Here is a 6425-nt window from a genome sequence, read left to right as displayed (position 1 = left end):
TCTAATACATAATTATGTAAATATGTATATATAAGTATATAAAAATATATTTCTATCTTTTAAGTCATTTCTTTGTCTAAGTATTTAACAAGCATATCTCCTAATTCATTTCTTTGTCTAGGTATGTGGGCCCCACCATGATGTTTGCTTTTCATCCATGCCGTCCATATATTTTTCCAGATCATTTTATGGTATGAGACCAAAAATGAGGTATATCCAAGTCTCAAGTGTACCACATTACAGGAAACAGTGTTGAATGAGCGTCAACCATTAGAAACTCAGGTGGAGGCCACTATGATGTTTGCGAGAAATCCTCCCCATTTAAGTTCATTCATAGGGTCACAAAGACCTGGATGAAAAGGAAAAACAAATTTCATAATGATCCAAAACTTCTATAACCCTGAAAGGGTTTCAATGGTAGACGTTCAATTCCCCGCTGCCTTTTACAGTGTGGTCCACTTGATAGTTAGATCTATCTTATTTTTCGTCTCAAGCCTTAATATGAGCTCGCCAAATAGATGGACGGTTTGGATATAACACAGACCTCATGATGGGACCCACAAAAGCAACACATAAAAAAAAAAGAAAAAAAATAATATAGACTGCCGTGGCACTGACAAAGAAATGAATCAGATTTTTTTTTTTTTTTTTTACTGGGAGAACTTTTTCTCCCTTACATTTTTCTCTAATACATAATTATATAAATATGTATATATAAGTATATAAAAATATTTTTTTATCTTTTAATTCATTTCTTTGTCCATGTATTCAACAAGCATATCTCCTAAACTAGAATGATTTGTTTTTTGTTACACATGCACACACACCCCCACACACTCACGCTAGTGGAATTTCACCACCTATGGATACTCGAACGCTTGACCGGGTGTTGAAACTCCTAAGAATCTACCACCCGAGCAAGAGTAAGGATCCAAACTAGAATGATTTGCTTAACGTACCATATATGATTTTGGGGTAGGAGAAGCTAATTTAGCGGGGCAAGCATGAAATTCAGCGGGGGAAACATGAAAAGTAACGGGGCAAACTAGAAAAACAGCGGGGCAAACTGAAATATAAGCAGGGGAAACATGAAAATCCGTAGGTGAACATGAAAAGCAGCGGGGCAAACTGAAATATGAGCGGGACAAACTAGAAAATCAGCGGGGGAAACATGAAAAGTAGTGAGGCAAACTAGAAAAGCAGCGTGGCAAACTGAAATATGAGCGAGGCAAACTAGAAAAATAGTGGGGCAAACTAGAAATTTAGAGGGGCAAACATGAAATTGATTTCATAGTTTTCCCCGCTGATTTTCATGTTTGCCCCGCCGATTTTCTAGTTTGCCTCGCTGATTTTCTAATTTGCCTCGCTGATTTTCTAGTTTGCCCTGCTGATTTTCTAGTTTCTCCAGCTTAATTTCATGTTTGCCCCTCTGAATTTCTAGTTTGCCCCGCTCAATTTCATGTACGGCTGAAAGTTGGGCGGGTTCAACCCAACCGACCCGTGACCGACCCGACATTGGGTCAGGCTCGGGCAGGATATATCAGGTCCGATCTCAAGCTTGGGCTATACAAACACCAACTCGATAAAACTTAGGTTGGGCTTGGGTTGAGGTCTCAGGTTGCTTGACCCAACCCGAACCTAATCAACATATTAGTTACTTATAAATTATAATTGAGTGTGGATTGTTTGTGTAGAAGGTACACCAGTGGTGTCGGGTCTTATTTGTCCACGTCATTTCCAAGGACTCAAGCTAACAAGATATGTCCAATTTCTCTCTCCCAAATAGATTGCGTGCTATGCTACATGACTTTTTAAAGGAGTAGTCCTATATTTTAACTTGGTTTTTTAAAGAAAAAAATGAAATTCTTTAAGATGAATAATCACGTATATAATTAATAAAATCATAGATACAAAAAATAAGTCTTATATTGAAATATAATAAACTAATGTAATAATGAAAATATTAGCACGTATACACCTAACCAACCCAATCAACCCGTCGAGTCCTCTTGGGTTGAGCTTCGGTTGAGAATTCCCAACCCAAGATTAGGTTGGGTTGGGTCAAGGTTTAGGTATAGGAACCTTGGGTTGGATTAGGGTTGAGCACCAACCCGAACCAACCGGCCCGACTTTCAACCCTAATTTCATGTTTGCCCTGCTTAATTTCATGTTTTACCCGCTAAATTTCTAGATTTCCCCACTCAATTTCATGTTTGCCTCGCTCAATTTCATGTTTGCCCTGCTGAATTTCCAGTTTGACCGCGAAGTGATTGAAATTAACCACGAATTGAATGAAATGGATTTTCGACCATCGACCTCATGGAATCTTGGAAAATAACTAGGTTGGTTGGCTAAATTAGCTTCTCCTACCCCAAAATCATATGTGGTATGTTAAGTATATCATTCTAGTTTAGGAGATATGCTTGTTAAATAAGTAGACAAAGAAATGAATTGAAAGATAGAAAAATATTTTTATATACTTATATATACATATTTACTTAATTATGTATTAGAGAAAAATGTAAGAGAGAAAAAGTTCCCCATGTAAAAATAAAAAATAAAAAATGACGGACTGCCGCGGCACTACCACCAGTTCAGCGGCGGGTGCGGCGGTAGTCGGTAGGGCCACGGCAGTCTGTAAACATATATATATATATTTGCGATGTTACTTTTGTGGGTCCTATCATGAGGTCTGTGTTATATCCAAACCGTCCATCTATTTGGCGAGCTCATTTTCTAGTTTGCCCCGCTGATTTTCTAATTTACCTCGCTAATTTTCTAGTTTGCCCCGCTGATTTTCTAGTTTCCCCCGCTCAATTTCATATTTACCCCTCTGAATTTCTAGTTTGCCCCACTCAATTTCATGTACGGCTGAAAGTTGGGCGGGTTCAACCTGACCGACCCGACATTGGGTTAGGCTCGGGCAGGATATATTAGGTCCGATCTCAAGCTTGAGCTATACAAACACCAACCCGATAAAACTTAGGTTGGGCTTGGGTTGAGGTCTCAGGTTGCCTGACCTAGCCCGAATCTAATCAATATATTAGTTACTTATAAATTATAATTGAGTGTGAATTGTTTGTGTAAAAGGTACACTAGTGATGTCGGGTTTTATTTGTCCACGTCATTTCCAAGGACTCGAGCTAACAAGATATGTCGGATTTCTCTCTCCCAAATAGATTACGTGGTATGCTACATGACTTTTTAAAGGAGTAGTCCTATATTTTAACTTGGTTTTTTAAAGAAAAAAAATGAAGTTCTTTATGATGAATAATCACGTATATAATTAATAAAATCATAGATACAAAAAATAAGTCTTATATTGAAATATAATAAACTAATGTAATAATGAAAATATTAGCACGTATACACCCGACCAACCCAATCAACCCGTCGAGCCTTCTTGGGTTGGGCTTCGGTTGAGAATTCCCAACCCAAGATTAGGTTGGGTTGGGTCAAGTTTTAGGTATAGGAACCTTGGGTTGGATTAGGGTTGAGCACCAACCCAAACCAACCGGCCCGACTTTCAACCCTAATTTCATGTTTGCCCTGCTCAATTTCATATTTTAGCCGCTAAATTTCTAGATTTTCCCACTCAATTTCATGTTTGCCCCGCTGAATTTTCAGTTTGACCGCGAAGTGATTGAAATTGACCACGAACTGAATGAAATGGATTTTCGACCATCGACTCGATGGAATCTTGGAAAATAACTAGGTTGGTTGGCTAAATTAGCTTCTCCTACCCCAAAACCATATGTGGTACGTTAAGTAAATCATTTTAGAGGAGATATGCTTGTTAAATAAGTAGACAAAGAAATAAATTGAAAGATAGAAAAATATTTTTATATACTTATATATACATATTTACTTAATTATGTATTAGATAAAAATGCAAGAGAGAAAAAGTTCTCCTTGTAAAAAATAAAAGAAAAAAAATAAAATTGACGGACTGCCACGGCACTACCACCGGTTCGGCAGCCGGTGCGGCGGCAGTTGGTAGAGCGACGACAGTATGTAAACATATATATATATATATTTTGCGATGTTACTTTTGTTGGTCCTATCATGAGGTCTGTGTTATATCCAAACCATCCATCTATTTGGCGAGCGCATATTAAAGCTTGAGACGAAAAATAAGATAGATCTAACTATCAAGTGGACCACACTGTAAAAGGCAGTGGGGAATTGAACGTCTACCATTGAAACCCTTTTAGGGGTTACAGAAGTTTTGGATCATTATGAAATTTGTTTTTCCTCTTCATACAGACCTTTGTGACCTTATGAATAGATTGGATGGAAAATAAATGTCATGGTGGGTCCTACAAAATTTTTAACGGTGAAAATCAAATTTCCTGCTGCTGTGTGGTGTGGTCCAGTTGATCTTTGGATATGATTTTTTTTTTTTTTGGGATAATGCTCCGAAATGATCTCGAAATATGGATGAACGTTGTGGATATAATAAATACATAGCTGTGGGGCCATGTAACTTTGATCTCTTTTGAGCCGTTCGTACAACTCTCGGTTGGAGGAGCGTCAGCGCTCGTCTTGAAAGGAAGGCGGGGGTATTTTCGTCCTGAAATTCCGACTCCGTACGAGGAGGTCCAAGTGCGTATTATAAGTTTGTATTGTTACCAAAAAACCACTGGATAAAAGGTGGGGTCCACACTCGTAAATTTCTCTTTATGCATGAAATCAAGAGCTCTATCGAGTTCGCAAGCATGTACAACCAGGTTATGTACACGTCACCACAGGAGCTAGGGCAGCCTACAAGTACAATATCCAAGCCGTCCATCAGGTAGGCCTGACCCTAGAGACGCTTTTGCCCAAAAATAATTATAGTCCATTAAGTAGGTGGGCCAGGATGTTAGAAGCAGTTTGACCGGCTCAGAAAAATTCCCCCAGGTTTTTTTTTTTCTGCCACACATTTGTTTCGTGAACTGTGGCCTACAAGTACAATATCCCTAGATTTAACGCATGTTTTCTACGAGGCAGGGTTAGGAGTTCAAAGGCCATACTAGTTGAATGCAATGCATGTGCACCACAAAACAAGGATTCTTTATTCATTCATTATCAACCATAGAGTTTCATAGTACGAGTGTGGACCACCTAATGAGTTGTCTACATATTCAAAAACACGAAAACTTCACCTAATGAGTTGTCTACATATTCAAAAACTGGAAAACTTCACTCGACATCTAAGCTGTGCCGGGTCAACTCAATGACTTGACCGAGTCTTTAATTGATTGGACCTGATATTTTAAAAGTTATGTGAAAACCCTAATGGGTATATAATTCCTTCAAATGAGTAATAATTATTTACCCATGTAATTGCAACAGCCATCTCCCAAGTTAACATTGACAGGGAGCTTATTTGCATGCAATCTTATAATTTCCATGTATAAATATTGTGGGGGCCCACTATAAGGTATGTATCTGTATCTTATCTGCACCGTCTACTCATCCGTCAACTCATTTTAGGGCATGAGCCCTAAATTGAGGCTGGTCTGAAGCTTAAGTAGACCATATCATAAGAAATGGTGGGATTTGAACACCTAATATTGAAAATTTCTTATGGCTATGCAAGTTTTGGATCAAGTTGATATTTGTGGAAAACTTTCCGGGGACTCTAAAAGGTTTGGATCAAGATGTATACTTTTCATACATGTCAATGCAATCTTATCAATGGGTTGGATGATAGATGCACATCCCTGTAGGCCCGGAAAGTTTCAATTTTGAAGGCTGGATATCATTGACCCCTACTTCCTGTGGTGTGGTCCACTTAAGCTTCCAATCTGTCTTACTTTTTTTTGGCTCAGGCCCTAAAATATGATGGTAAAATAGATGGATGGTATAGATCACACACATACACCACTGTGGGACCCACAAACTTTGACAGTATCTAATCCCTTCTAATTTCATGCTTTTTGGACACTATTTTGCAGACATAATTATATGGTTACTTTTCTCTCAACAAACACCCTTCAAAAGCAATTATTAGTTATTCACCCCATTTACACATGTAATTGAAAAAACAAACACCCCCTAAATTTTTTATTACATGCTAAAATAAAAATTATAAAAAATGGTAAAATAAATAAAATACCAGATAAAATAAAATTTAAAGCAAGCACCATGTAACTTATTGGTGGCATGTTTTGCCTGCTTTTTGAGGTCACCCATTAGACTAATATTGGTCAAATCCGGCTACATCGGTTGAGTCTTTGATCTGACTCAATGAGTCATGTCGAGTCATGACCAAGTCTATCTCAGTAGCGAGTTTCCAAGGAACTCAACTCAAAACCTTGTCCAATCAAGTTGACTCGGCCTAGTTTCAATTCGAGTCATCGGGAGTTTCAACACCCGGTCAAGGGTTCGAGTATCCATAGGTGGTGAAAGCCCACTATGGCATGAGTGTGTGAGGGGTG

This window comes from Magnolia sinica, chromosome 4, assembly GCF_029962835.1.
Source record: "Magnolia sinica isolate HGM2019 chromosome 4, MsV1, whole genome shotgun sequence".
NCBI classification, from domain to species: Eukaryota; Viridiplantae; Streptophyta; class Magnoliopsida; order Magnoliales; family Magnoliaceae; genus Magnolia; species Magnolia sinica.
The sequence above is the reverse complement of the archived record's forward strand: the minus strand, read 5'-3'. Positions refer to the sequence as shown.